The 15,781-nt window shown below is 42.3% G+C and overlaps 1 protein-coding gene across 3 annotated transcripts in view; it reads left to right on the top strand.

Moving 5' to 3' along the window:
- LOC117362832 (interleukin-18 receptor 1-like) overlaps positions 1 to 15,781 on the top strand; it is a 122,119-nt gene that overhangs the window by 2,264 nt on the left and 104,074 nt on the right. The window contains exon 1 of one of the 3 annotated variants that reach the window (XM_033949859.1): positions 1,024 to 1,142. The exons of the other annotated variants lie outside the window; for them this stretch is intronic. The gene's annotated coding sequence lies outside the window, so the exon portion shown is untranslated. Of the gene's footprint in view, positions 1 to 1,023; positions 1,143 to 15,781 lie in introns of those variants that run through there. 3 annotated transcript variants of the gene reach the window in all.

Raw genomic sequence — 15,781 nt, forward strand, 5'->3', positions numbered from 1 at the left:
GACCTTAGCATGGCTTCTATTTCATTGCAAATGGAGGTTTGCAGCTGCACAATGGTGACATTGTGAGATCATCAAGGTGCACCTGCAAGGTAGAATGCCACAATTAAAATATGTGCTGGGGAGCTGGTTGGAATTTGAACTTGTGACCTTTGGAAGAGGAGCACAGGGCTTTTACTTATTGAGCTATAGCAGCTTCCAGGCAGGTGTCTCTGACTGCCCTATGATATGAAAGAGTAGCAGAAAACTGTTGCAAACTTATCTTTTTGCATAAGCATGTTTCTGTTAGCTGTGCCTTATTTTATATTGAATGTCTAATCATTTATTATAATGTTTACATTTAGACCTCTGCCTCCTTTTGCACTTGTCTGTGACGTGAATTTTAAGATTTTTCGTGTACTCAAAGATTGTGTACGTTAATTGTGAGCCACTTTGGCTAAAAACGGAATACAAATGCTTTAAATAAATTTGATTCCATAGCCTCAGGATGCCACTAGACATATGAATATTTGTTTGTGGGGTTAGGGGTCCAGCTAGATCCCAGAGCTATTTGCTCTATACTTTGAGGGTGGATCGGGAAAAATTGAAAGGTTCTCTTGGGGGGAGGGGACAGAGGTCTGGAGTGAGTGAGCTGAAGTTATTAGTTTTTCTGCCCTGATGCTAAGTTTTCTATTTCCTTCTATCATGCTTCAGACCTGTCAGTAAATTTCTTGCATTAGGTTCCCTTTAACATTTTCTCTATTCTTCTCAGTGCTAGCTAATAGCCTACTTACTATTAATTTTACTATGCTATGTAACAGTCTAGTATACAAATTAAATTATTTGCTAAACCCCTTTCTGCATTATGTGCCTGGAAAAGAGAGCATACATACCTCTTGTACTACACACTTCTGCACAAGGTAGCTTTCTGCATCAGCCCCTCACAGAGAGTGGAAGGGAAGGGTTAATAAACAAGGAACAGCCTGTTCCTTCCTTGTCCCTCTGGCTCAGTCTCCCGCACAGTCTTCCGCTGGGCTACTGAGGAGGGGAAAATTAACAGAGAAAATACAAATTGGTGACATTTCCTCAGGTGTCAAACAGGATCTTCTCCCCATCCTACCTGGAGCTGCTGCTGGGTGTTCAACCAGGGCTGTTCTGCTTACAAGGTACACGGATTCTGCTTTCAGTTTCTGCTTACCAGTTCATCTATAATTTTCCTTGTACAGTCATGCCTTTTGTCTTTAAACCTGCCTGTCTTTAAAATAATCTTTCCTTTACTGTTGCCATCCTCCGCTGCGATCCGAGTTACTGTAGTAGAGACATAAGAACACAAGAATAGCCTTACTGGGTCAGACCAAAAGTCCATCAAGCCCAGTAGCCCGTTCTCACCAGATCATTAGTACCTTCAATAATCCAGATCATTAGTACCTTCTATTTTCAGATACAGAATTCTATTTAATTCTGTACTTAGTATGAATGCTGGAGAAAAGCCTGCATGGTTAGTAGTGACAGAGAATGTCACAAAATGTTATCAGATTGCAAACTGTTTTATATTTAAAAAAAAAAAGAAAAAAGAAATTTCAATAAACATGAAGTAAAAAATGTTATTAGTGCTCAATTTTATTGAGACCCACAGTACCCTAACCTGGTCTTTGGTCTTCTTCAATCCTTATAGTAGATTGCCAAGTGATATTGCATAGAATCATAAATAAGATGTCTGGCTTCAGTAGTCAGTATGACCACAAGTGTTGAAGCGGCTAGTACAATAACCAGCATACACCGCTGCACACCCCACCGTCCTTTTCTTCTCCTCCACCTCCAGCTCCACTCCTTTCACACAAACTTCACCTAGCCCCTCTTTCCCATATCCCCAGCCTTTCTTATTCACAAATAATTTACAAACCCAGTCCCTCTTTGACAACATGCCAGGTACTATCCTCTTCTTTGCCACTCAGGTTCTCCTGCTGCTTTGAACCCCATGTTCCATGAAGTTCAAAGAAGAGCAGACCAAAACTAGAAGCAGTTCAAAAATAGTTCTATTGATAATGTTACAACACTTGAAGGATTAAACACATGGGCCTGACAAGGCCACGTTTCGCCTTACCCGGGGTTGTGAGAACAAAACCTATATTAGTAAAATAATAACATTGAAAATATACTGTGTAGATATATAATACACATGCAAATCTTAAAATTAAAGGTGACAAAATATTAATAAATCCTGCACAAAATAACTCCTCAAAAAAGTTACCAAGAGATACTTAAAAAGATACACAACAGAGGCAAAAAAAGTCTGAGGATTCAGAGAGTGTGAAATGCTAACAGTCACCCCTGGAGTACTAAGTAAATATAATATAAGTAAATAAATTTAGAGAAAGGGGCATTCTCAGTGTGGAGGGTCAGCGAAGGGAGAAGAACTCCAGCGCTTACACGCAAGAGACAAAGGTGATTCACCTCTGCCTGCACACCATCATGGATTGCAAAATCAAAATGCAAATCAGTGCTAAGCCACAATAAAGTAAAAGTAAAGTGACACTGAGAGTGAAAAAGTAGCAAAAAACACTCTAAGAATCCTCCCCAGCCTACTCCCCAAGAAAGAAAAAGGCCACAGCCGACTTAGCTTGAATAAGCCTGGAAAATGCAGATGACAGACGCAATATCAGGTTCAACCAAGCCCGGTTTAGGGAGAATAATATCCCTTCATCAGGAACGCTGAGATGAGTCGGAGCCGGCTGGGAGAGGGAAGGGAGAACACGAAGAGACGCGCAAGCACGCTAAAAAGCTGAGGAAAAGCAACGTCAGAACAATAAGAACCAATGAGGAAAAATAGGGGAGGAGCCCCAGATTAAACAATAGTGTTCCACTCGATACAATCGTTCAGCCCCTGAGGGGAAACAGTATGAAGTTGAAAAATCCAAAATTGTTCTCTAAGTTGGATGTGAGCCATCTTGTCACCCTTAAAAGTTTCTGAAATCTGTTCAAACACAAACCACGTCAATTGATGAAAATCATGGCCCCGCTCCAAACAGTGGGGGATAAGAGGTGCAGATCTGATAGCCAAATGCAATCTGTTCTTGTGTTCAGTCAACCTGGTTCAGATTTTTCTACACGTATGCCCCACGTATAACAACCCGCAGGGGCACCTGATCACATATATGACCCACTGAGAGTCACAGGTAGTTCGGCTCTTGAGTTGGTATTCAACGTGAGTCTGTGGGTGCTGCCAGCGGGAAACAGTAAATGTGTTATTACACATGTTTCAATGTTCACAAGCCTGATGCTGACCCTCACAAATCCCACTTCTAATGAAATGGGAAGACAGAAGATTTTTCAAGTTCTTTGGGCGAGAAAAAGCAATGAGGGGAGGTTTCTGAAAGATGGTATGGAACCTAAGCACTTGCCAATGTTGCCTAATGATTTTGGCCACTTGCTGAGCTTGAGAAGAATACGAGACCACACATACTTGACGATCAGGATCAGAACATTGCACAGGACAGAGCAGCAGATCAGGGTTGGCATAACAAGCACGGAGGTAAGCCCGTCTTACAGTCCAATCCGGGTAACCCCGGGCTTGGAAACGTTGGGTCAACAGTTTTGCTTGGACTTTAAATTCTGCCAAGGTAGAGCATATGCGACGTATTCTTAGAAATTGACGTATTCTTAGAAATTGATTGTTTAAGTCTCGGAGGATGACAGCTAGAAAAATGCAAGTAAGTGTTCCGGTCCGTGGGCTTTCTGAACACCGACGTGGTCAATCTCCCAGAACTTTTGGTCACCACAGTATCCAAATAGGTGACAGAGATAGTATTAGTCATCGCCGTAAACTTCAAGTTCCTATCCAGCGTGTTAAGCCAAGCAAAAAATTCCTGAAATCGTGCCAGAGTGTCAGTCAAGATTAAAAACACATCGTCTATGTAGCGAAGCCACACCAGTATGGCAGACATCCATGCAGAAGGATAAAGGGAGCGTTCCTCATAATTGGTGACATATAAATTTGCGACACTCGGGGCCATCGCAGTGCCCATGGTGACGCCTTGCGTCTGGAGTTAAAACTCCCCCTGCACTTCAAAAAAAATTGTTTTGAAAGACAAAGGTGGACAAAGTCTGTAAAAAAAGTGGGGGGACTACGACTGTCACTAGGTAAGGAAGTCAAGTTCTGTTCCACAATCTTTAGGGCTTCCGGTTGAGGAATATTGCTGTACACCGCTTCCAAATCCATAACTATCAACAGGTCCGACGGCTGCACTTCTAATGCTCTGATGCGCTTCAGGAAGTGTGTTGTATCAAGGAAAAAAGATTTGGCTTTGGCCACCTGGGGTTTGAGGAAATGATCCACCATTTCAGACAACGGCTCCAGGACCGTCCCACGAAGGGATACGATGGGTCTGCCTGGAGGGTTGTCCAAAGATTTATGTATCTTAGGAACTATGTAAAAATAGGGAGTATGGCTGGGAGTCTGGGTCAAATATTTAGCCTCGGATTTAGTAATCATATTATCATCCAGGGCATATTGAACAACTTTAGCAATATCCGCTTGAAGGGCAGGAGAGGAATCAATATCCAAGCGCGTGTACCAAGAGGTATTGGAAATATGAGCCTGGATTTGAGACCGGTACTGAGCGGTTGATTGCACTACAATGGAATCTCCCTTATCAGCAGGTTTAATATTGAGATCGGGGTCAGATCTTAAAGAATCAAGAGCCTCATACTGAGCCCGAGTCAGGTTGTTATACCTATGATGACTCCGGGAGGTGACAAGCTGATCCACATCCCTCAATATCAAGTCCTGAAATATTCTAATATGAGGATCCATTGACCCAGGAGGAACCCAGCGAAACTTAGCACGAAACAGCGATTCATCGCTAGTGTTAGCTCTGTCAGAAAAAAACAGTTTAATTTGAAGATTCCTGACAAACTGGGCAATATCTCTGTGAACAGTAAAGGGGTCAAGAGCAGTGGTAGGGACAAAGGATAAACCCTTGTCCAGCAACTGAATTTGTGCAGGGGTAAGAACAGTACCGGAGATGTTAATGACAGCGGGTCCTTCATCATCGGGAGCCACATTAGCCACCCCGGGGACAATCGGCTGATTGAGCCCTGAGGTGGGGTTTACCCGAAATACAGGCATCCCTGGATCAATATCGTAATAAAATCAAATTGGGCAAAGTGAAGAAATTTCACAGGGATGCGAACGATTATGCCAACGGACAGGGGTTTATAAATGGATGTCAGCTTCGGATCCCACTAATGCCGCTCAATCGAACACCCCTAACACATAGTTCATCTATGAGCGACTCTAGTGCGACCAGTGCCCGCTCTGGTGCCTCGCGTTTTTTAGGTCAAGGCAACAGAGCCAACTCGAGGAGACGAGGCCGGGGACGTCGGGGTCAACCCGATCGCAATCAAACGCACGGGTTCAACCCCACCTCATGGCTCAATCAGCCGATTACCCGTCTTCAAGCAACAAGGAGAATGCAGTAGTTTATACCCCCCCTTACTGGGGTCCCCGCGGTGACTAATGTGGTTCCTGATGGTGTAGGGCCCGCTGTCATTAACATCTCCGGTACTGTTCTTACCCCTGCACAAATTCAGTTGCTGGACAAGGGTTTATCCTTTGTCCCTACTACTGTTCTTGACCCCTTTACTGTTCACAGAGATATTGCCCGGTTTGTCAAGAATCTTCAAATCAAACTGTTTTTTTCTGACAGAGCTAACACTAGTGATGAATTGCTGTTTCGTGCTAAGTCTCGCTGGGTTCCTCCTGGGTCAATGGATCCTCATATTAGAATATTTCAGGACTTGATATTGAGGGATGTGGATCAGCTTGTCACCTCCCGGAGTCATCATAGGTATAACAACCTGACTCGGGCTCAGTATGAGGCTCTTGATTCTTTAAGATCTGACCCCGATCTCAATATTAAACCTGCTGATAAGGGATGTTCCATTGTAGTGCAATCAACCGCTCAGTACCGGTCTCAAATCCAGGCTCATATTTCCAATACCTCTTGGTACATGCACTTGGATACTGATCCCTCTCCTGCTCTTCAAGCGGATATTGCTAAAGTTGTTCAATCTGCCCTGGATGATAATATGATTACTAAATCCGAGGCTAAATTTTTGACCCAGACTCTCAGCCATACTCCCTATTTTTGCACGGTTCCCCAGATACATAAATCTTTGGACAACCCTCCAGGCAGACCCTTTGTATCCCTTTGTGGGACGGACCTGGAGCCGTTGTCCGAAATGGTGGATCATTTCCTCAAACCCCAGCCAAATCTTTTTTCCTTGATACAACACACTTCCTGAAGCGCATCAGAGCATTAGAAGTGCAGCCGTCAGACCTGTTGATAGTTATGGATTTGGAAGCGGTGTACAGCAATATTCCTCAACCGGAAGCCCTAAAGATTGTGGAACAGAACTTGACTTCCTTACCTAGTGACATTCGTATTCCCTCCACTTTTTTTACAGACTTTGTCCACCTTTGTCTTTCAAAACAATTTTTTTGAAGTGCAGGGGGAGTTTTATCTCCAGACGCAAGGCATCGCCATGGGCACTGCGATGGCCCCAAGTGTCGCAAATTTATATGTCACCAATTTTGAGGAATGCTCCTTTTAACCTTCTGCATGGATGTCTGCCATACCGGTGTGGCTTCGCTACATAGACGATGTGTTTTTAATCTTGACTGACACTGGCACGATTTCAGGAATTTTTTGCTTGGCTTAACGCGCTGGATAGGAACTTGAAGTTTACGGCGATGACTAATACTATCTCTGTCACCTATTTGGATACTGTGGTGACCAAAAGTTCTGGGAGATTGACCACGTCGGTGTTCAGAAAGCCGACGGATCGAAACACTTACTTGCATTTTTCTAGCTGTCATCCTCCGAGGCTTAAACAATCTGTGCCGGTAGGTCAATTTCTAAGAATACGTCGCATATGCTCTACCTTGGCAGAATTTAAAGTCCAAGCAAAACTGTTGACCCAACGTTTCCAAGCCCGGGGTTACCCGGATTGGACTATAAGACGGGCATACCTCCGTGCTCGTTATGCCAACCCTGATCTGCTGCTCTGTCCTGTGCAACGTTCTGATCCTGATCGTTAAATATGTGTGGTCTCGTATTCTTCTCAAGCTCAGCAAGTGGCCAAAATCATTAGGCAACATTGGCAAGTGCTTAGGTTCCATACTATCTTTCAGGAACCTACCTTCATTGCTTTTTCTCGCCCGAAGAACTTGAAAAATCTTCTGTCATCCCATTTCATTAGGAGTGGGACATGTGAGGGTCAGCATCAGGCTTGTGAACATTGAAACATGTGCGATAACTCATTTACTGTTTCCCGCTGCCAGCACCCACAGACTCACGTTGAATACCAACTCAAGAACCGAACTACCTGTGACTCTCAGTGGGTCATATATGTGATCAGGTGCCCCTGCGGGTTGTTATACGTGGGGCATACGTGTAGAAAAATCTGAACCAGGTTGACTGAACACAAGAACAGATTGCATTTGGCTATCAGATCTGCGCCCCTTATCCCCCACTGTTTGGAGCGGGGGCCATGATTTTCATCAATTGACGTGGTTTGTGTTTGAACAGATTTCAGAAACTTTTAAGGGTGACAAGATGGCTCACATCCAACTTAGAGAACAATTTTGGATTTTTCAACTTCATACTGTTTCCCCTCAGGGGCTGAACGATTGTATCGAGTGGAACACTATTGTTTAATCTGGGGCTCCTCCCCTATTTTTCCTCATTGGTTCTTACTGTTCTGACGTTGCTTTTGCTCAGCTTTTTAGTGCGCTTGCGCGTCTCTTCGTGCTCTCTCTTCCCTCTCCCAGCCGGCTCCGACACATCTCAGCGTTCCTGATGAAGGGATATTATTCTCCCGAAACCGGGCTTGGTTGAACCTGATATTGCGTCTGTCATCTGCATTTTCCAGGCTTATTCAAGCTAAGTCGGCTGTGGCCTTTTTCTTTCTTGGGGAGTAGGCTGGGGAGGATTCTTAGAGTGTTTTTTGCTACCTTTTCACTCTCAGTGTCACTTATACTTTATTGTGGTTTAGCACTGATTTGCATTTTGATTTTGCACACATGGGGCAATCCATGATGGTATGCAGGCAGAGGTGAATCACCTTTATCTCTTGCGTGTAAGCGCTGGAGTTCTTCTCCCTTCACTGACCCTCCACACTGAGATTGCTCCTTTCTCTAAATTTATTTACTTATATTATATTTACTTATTACTCCAGGGGTGACTGGTTAGCATTTCACACTCTTTGAATCCTCAGACTTTTTTGCCTCTGTTGTGTATCTTTTTTAAATATTAATAAGACCATGTGTTAACAGAAAACTCAATGCAGAGCTGTTGTTACATTTATCGTGCCCCAAAAGGTAGTTTCTCATTCACCATAGGTCCCGGTAAAGCGGTGGAAGCAGCATATCGCTTAAATTCTGTTCCCTTATACCCCTAGATTCTATATATGGCATTCGAAGTTATATGTATAATTTAACTACTACTATTTCTATAGTACTTGCAAACATATACAGCGCTTTACAGAGTCACAAAGAAGACAGTCCCTGCTCAAAAGACCTTACAATCTAAACAGACAAGACAGACAAACAGGATGTCATGGATATAGTTTAGGGGAATGGTTAATCTGCTGGCTGGGTTGGTGGGCAGTAGGGAATGGAGTTATGGATTGAAGGCTATATCAAAAAGGTGGGTTTTCAGTCTGCTTTTAAACAAGGTAAGGGAAGGGGCTTGACGGACAAACTTGGGTAATTTAATTAATGAGTAAATTAGCACCAATAATTGGAAGGTAACAATCTGATGGAATTTAAAAAAAGTGGAAAATCACTGGACTAAGGGGCTCATAATCAAAACAAAAAAATATGTCTATAAACCCACCCAAGTGGGCACTTGGACGATCTAAAAGACAGGTCGTCCGTGTGCCGATAATTGAAATGAGTTTTTAGATATATCCAGAGAATTTTTAGGCCTCTGAATCCCGCTGTGCACCCAGAGCTTAAAGGGGCATTTTTGAAGGAGTGCTGAAGGCGGAATGTGGGTCGACCTACATTTAGTCGTACTGCAGGGATAATCGAAAGTTCTATGAGGCTGCCTGGATGGAACTTAGACGTTGTGACTTAGATGATGTAAACCCAAAATATGATGAAAAATAAATGAACATAGGTGATCCTCAATAATCACAGCTTCATAATCACCCTAATAATTATGCTATATATTTGTTAATTTAAATATAAATATATGTGAAAAGCTCAGACCCAACAACCAACTGCTAGTGATAAACACGGAGCCAGTTGTTCATGAGACTATCACAGCTGTTCACTATCTCATACCACCGCATGTTACAATGAATCTTATACTCTGAATTATGTTTGTAACTTATCTTGAACAGTGGTGAGGCTGTGACCTCTCAGCAACTGCTACTGTCTGTTCAATGAAACTTAATAAATGCTGTCTCACATTTCCCTTGACTCGAGTTGGGGTGGGGGGGGGTAGGGGGAGAGGGAGGTGGGGGAGGGTCGAGGGAAATGTGAGACAGCATTTATTAAGTGTCTTTGAACAGACCGGAGCAGTTGCTGATGGGACGCAGCCTCACCACCGTTCAAGATAAGTCACAAACAGATAATTCAGAGTATAAGATTCATTGTAACATGTGGTGGTATGAGATAGTGAACAGCTGTGATGGTCTCAAGATCAACTGGCTCCGTGTTTATCACTAGCGGTTGGTTGTTGGGTCTGAGCTTTTCACATATATTTATAATTAAATTAACAAATATATAGCATAATTATTACGGTGATTATGAAGCTGTGATTAGATGATGTAAAACCACGTCTAAGGGCCAGATTCTGTATAGGACACCCGGTCTCCGAAGCTGCCTAAGCGGCTTTTGAGATTCGCACACTGGCATCCTATTTAGAATCACCTAACTTCACGATTCTCTAACTGGCGTCTATGTCATAAGTGCTGCTTAGAGAATCGGGTTGCCACTAAGCTGATCGTGGCAAGGGAATCTCCATGCTGCAATTATTTAGCAGCCGTGACAGGGAACCCGTCCCCCTGAGAAGATTACCAGCAGGAGGGATGCCCAGTCCCTTCTGGCCCCACCCCCAACATCCCCCACCATCTCGCCCTGACATCCACCAGTAGGAGGCATCCCAGGGCATCCATCCTGCCGGAAACCCCCACTCCCTTCTAAGATCATTGACAGGAAGGATGCCCAGTCCCTTCTGCTGGTACTCCTCACTCTCCCCTAAGATCATCAAAGTGCAGATAATCGAAACGGGTTTTAGACGTACCTAAAAACAGTTTAGGCCTTTTCAGTGCTGCTGTATGTCCAGAGCTGAAAGGGGAGTTTTAGGAGGAGTAGTGAGGGCAGGATTTGGGCGGGACATAGGCTAACCTAGACTTAGTCGTACTGCAAGTATAACTGAAAGTTTAATGAGACTGCCTAGATGGAACTTATATGTACAGTAGTGACTTAGGCAATCTAAAAACAGGTCTAAATGCCCAGAAGGTATCCAAAGTGATCAGATAACCACTGCAGACACAAAGTACAGACCTCCCCCCCTCCCCCAGTGATCACTGACCCCCCCCCCCCACACACACCATAAAAATTGGAATAAAAACGTACATACCTGCCTCCAGAACATCAGCACGTGGCATAGGAAAGCCTAATAGAGCTGCACAGAGGTAGCTTAAGTAGTCTAGGGCAGTGATCTTCAACCACCGGTCCATGGACCGGTGCCGGTCCACAGAAATTTCCTGCCGGTCCACAGGGCCGGCATGTGCATCAGGCCCAAAACTGTGTTCTTCAACTGCCAGTCCGCGGTGCGATCAATGCGTTGTTAATAAGGTTATACTGTGTGTATATATGAAAAATGAATGGAAAAAATAGTGTTACAATTAGGACTATGGGGGCAGGGTCTGGAGTGGAGATTGGGTAGAGATGGGCAGGGTCTGGCTCACGACTTAGCCCAGTGTTCTTCAACCGCCAGTCTGCTGACCGATGCCGGTTCACAGAATAATTATTTTATTTCTGCCGGTCCATAGGTGTAAAAAGGTTGAAGAACACTGGTCTAGGGGGTGGGCTAGTGAACCATAGAGAGAAGGATCCAAGCCCATAAGCCACTCTAACCACTGCATTTATGATGGAAAATGTGAGTCCACCAAACCCGCCAAACCCTAAAAATTGTGGATGTATTTTTTGAGAATGGACTTTGGACATGTTTGACTTTGGGCAACTAGTGACTTCGGCCCAAAATGGACTTACACATACAAACTGAGACAAGTGTGGTAAAACCAGTTAAACTGATATCATTTATAAAAGGAACCATAGACTTCAATCACCCATCACTGGGTGGTGTTTTAATGGTGTATGAATAAGAACATAAGAATAGCCTTACTGGGTCAGACCAATGGTCCATCAAGCCCAGTAGCCTGTTCTTATGGTGGCCAATCCAGGTCACTAGTACCTGGCCAAAATCCAAGGAGTAGCAATATTCCATGCTACCGATACAGGGCATGCAGTGGCTTCCCCAATGTCTTTCTCTATAACAAACTATGGTCTTTTCCTCCAGGAACTTGTCCAGACCTTTCCTAAAACCAGCTACGTTATCCGCTCTTACCACATCCTCTGGCAATGCATTCCAGAGCTTAACTATTCTCTGAGTGAAAAAAATTTTTTAAAAGTATTTCCCTGTAATTTCATCGAGTGTCCCCTAGTCTTTGTAATTTTTGAAGAAGTGAAGAATCGTTCCACTTGTACCCGTTCTACTCCACTCAGGATTTTGTAAACTTCAATAATATCTCCCCTCAGCTGTCTCTTTTCGAAGCTGAAGAGCCCTAACCATTTTAGTCTTTCCTCATTCAAGAGGAGTTCCATCCCCTTTACCATCTTGGTCATTCTTCTTTGAACCTTTTCTAGTGCCACTATACATTTCTTGAGATAAGGAGACCAGAATTGAATGCACTACTCCAGATGAGGTCACACCATGAAGAGAAACAGGGGCATTATAACATTCTTAGTCTTGTTAACGATCCCTTTTTTAATAATTCCTAGCATCCTGTTTGCTTTTTTGGCTGCCGCCGTACATTGGGTGGAAGGTTTCATCGTATTGTCTACGATGATACCCAGATTCTTTTCTTGGATGCTAATACCCAAGGTGGACCCTAGCATCCGGTAACTTGTGATTCAGGTTATTCTTCCCAATGTGCATCACTTTGCATTTGTCCACATTAAATTTCATCTGCCATTTGGATGCCCAGTCTTCCAGTTTCCTAAGGTCCGCCTGCAATTTTTCACAATCTGCTTGCGTTTTAACAATTTTGAACAGTTTAGTGTCATCTGCAAATTTAATCACCTCACTTGTTCCAATTTCCAGATCATTTATACATAAGTTTAGTAGCAACTGTCCCAGTATTGACCTCTGCGGCACACCACTGTTTACACTCCTCCATTGAGAAAAATGACCATTGAACCATACCCTCTGTTTTCTATCCAATAACCAATTCCTAATCCACAACTGAACTTTGCCACCTATCTTATGACTCTTTAATTTTCTCAGGAGCTTCTCATAAGGAACTTTATCAAAAGCTTTCTGAAAATCTAGATACACTTCATCAACCAGCTCACCTTTATCCACATGTTTATTCACACCTTCAAAGAAGTCAAACAAGTCTACGAAACTCCCAGTCAGATTACTTGATATTTACAAAAAATGCTGAAAATTGCATCAACCCAGACTGTAATGAGCAAAAGTACTTAGCTTGACCCAATGGGAGTTAAGCCGTTTCACAAATTATAGCTTCCTCAGGGGTTCAAAGACTTTTGCAGCCTGGTTTCTCTATTTCAGCGATTATGTTCACCAGTACAAAATAACTGCTTGCTTGGATTCTCTAACGCTTCTGGCATCGTTAGTTTACAGCTGATTATGCTGACTTTGGACATGTCTGACTTTGGGCAACTAGCGATTTAAGCCCAAAACGGACTTAGATGTATTTTTGGATTATGCCTTCAAGTACATAAGTGTGGGATCCACACAAGCCCCACTGATGTGTATCCACTGTATTGTATTCAATATCCAATATTTCCCACTAATATTCAACTGTGAATAAGGTAGTAACAATATTATTAAGAGAGGTAGCCTCAGTCATGGAGCCTACGCGTAGCCATTCAATGACTGGGGAATTCAGCGTAGCTGTACTTGCTCCTTCAATCTCCAATCATTGGCCTCACTCTCATTATCATTAATCAAACTTACTAAAATTTAAATCCTTATTATTATTTCTTCTTTTATTTTTTCTTTTATTTTTGATATATAAACCTTTAAAATAATCTTCATACACACCCTATCACTTCCTACCATTCATCCTTATTCACATGTTTGAGACTACACTATCTTTATTTATTATCTTCATACCTTTATAGAATTCTTCGTTTCAATGTTATATATTCATTAGATAGTGGCTTATACCAGCCTATGTATCAATTAAACAGCACTTGTATTTAATAGCTAATTCAAGCCGACTTATCTTTAAAGCAGCATTCAACTTAAATCAGCACTTGTATTTCACGAATATAGCCAACGTGGCCAGCGTTTCGTGGGCGAAACTTCACGCTCACTGCATCAGGGCCAAATTATTTTGGAAACAAGATGCTGAAACATAAACAGAAATGTGAAATCAAAAAATGTAATTTACTTACAATTTCCTCACCTCTAGCTCTCTTACTTACTGCTCAAAGTGCATTTAGTTAGTGGTCTCGAGATACAACCAAAATGGCGACAGCCTCGTTTTAAAACAGTTGGCAGTGTTCTGACGTCAAACAGAGAGTCGAATTACATTAAAGTGGACAGACTCATACAGGGGGACAAAACATGCAAACCTCTATTCTAGCCTTACAATCAATAAAAATGTTGCCATTCAAATTGTCTATTTAGACCGTTCGGATGTAATGTATCCAATCGACTGATCCATCTTTGTTCATGTTGTGCCAACAGACGTCTAAAGTCCCCCCCTCTATCATCTGGTTTAACCACTTCTATAATCACCACTTTAAGTGTTACAAAATCGTGTCTGCTTGTGATACAGTGTTTTGCCAAGGGGGCTCCCATGTTAAGATTTTTAATATTACTTTTGTGTTCTGTCAGCCTGATATTTAACTGTCTCGATGTTTGGCCTACATATAAGAGGTCACAAGGACATCTCAAAATGTATACCACCCCACGCGTTTTACAATTGGAAGAATGATTTAGATTATAAATTCTACCATCTCTGGGGTTCACAAAAGTGGTCCTACAGTCCATAAGAGCACACATTTGGCATTTGCCACAAGTTCGGTGGCCTAACATTTCACCATTTATGTTACCAACACTTTTCTTAGAGCGGGACGGGCATAATACTTCCTTAAGGTTTCTATTACGCCTATATGCTATCCTAAGGGAGTGATCTTGAAACGTCCCTGCTATTTGTAACATCTCCCAATGTTTCCTTAGGGATTGAGCTACTTTATGACTGTGGGCCGAATAGGTTAGCACACAAGTCATAACTTTATCACAAGTGTTCACATCATTTTTAGCTCTAGGTGTTAATAATAGTTCTCGATGGTTATATAGGGCACGCTTATAAGCAGTATTAATGGTTTTTTTCCGGGTACCCTCGCTGTTGAAATTTGTATTTCAAAGGTATAGCTTGTTTCTTAAAGTCGTCCACAGAAGAGCAAATTCTACGGATTCTCAGAAACTGAGAAAATGGAAGACTTTTTCTTAACGGACTGGGGTGAGCACTAGAAAAATGCAGTACTGCATTGCTGTCAGTCGGTTTGGTATACACTTGTGTAGAGAAATCACCATCTACAATTTTAACTAGTACATCCAAAAAAGATATTTCTGTAGTACTTAAAGTATGAGTAAATTTTACTCTTGGATGACACGTATCAAGATATGTTAAAAATTTGTCAAGTGTAACCAAATCTCCATTCCAAATAAGGAACACGTCATCAATATAACGGGTCCAAAGTTTAATTTTATTTGAAAAATGAGACGAATACACCCATTTCCGTTCGAAGTCGTCCATAAATAAGTTAGCCACAGCCGGAGCCATTGTAATCCCCATTGCTATCCCGGACTGTTGTTGAAATAACTCATCTTCAAACATAAAAAAACTATTTTGCAACACTAATTTAGCCAGTTGATATAGAAATTTAGTCGGCACCCTAGGGTCAGTTCTTAGATCCAAAGTTCTACAGATGATATCCAGCGCTTCCTCTTGGGGGATGATAGTATAGAGGGAACACACATCTATCGTAACCAATATGGTCTCAGGATCAGGTCTAAACTGCTCTAGTTTTTTTAGAAAGGCTGTAGTATCCTGCAAAAAGGACAAGGTTTTTTTAACAAAGATTTGCAAAAATTTGTCTAAATATATAGATGATGCTTCTAACAGAGATCCTTTATTAGAGACTATCGGTCTCCCTGGTGGAGCTGTCAATGATTTATGGATCTTCGGGAGCAGATAAAGTATTGGAATCTTTGGATATCTTACATTTAGAAAGCGAAACTCCTTCTGAGTTAAATAGCCATGGTCTAAGGCTATTTTCGTCAGTTTATTGATCTTAAACTGTAAATTTTCAGTCGGGTCCATCGTTAGAATTTTATAATCTTCGCTATATAGCTGTTTATAGGCCTCCGCCATGTACTCAGCTTTCTTCATTAATACAATCTTGCCCCCTTTATCAGCTCTCCTAATTATCAGCTCTACATCAGATGTCAAAGTTCTAATAGCATTC

This window comes from Geotrypetes seraphini, chromosome 6 (genome assembly GCF_902459505.1).
Source record: "Geotrypetes seraphini chromosome 6, aGeoSer1.1, whole genome shotgun sequence".
Classification (NCBI taxonomy): domain Eukaryota; kingdom Metazoa; phylum Chordata; class Amphibia; order Gymnophiona; family Dermophiidae; genus Geotrypetes; species Geotrypetes seraphini.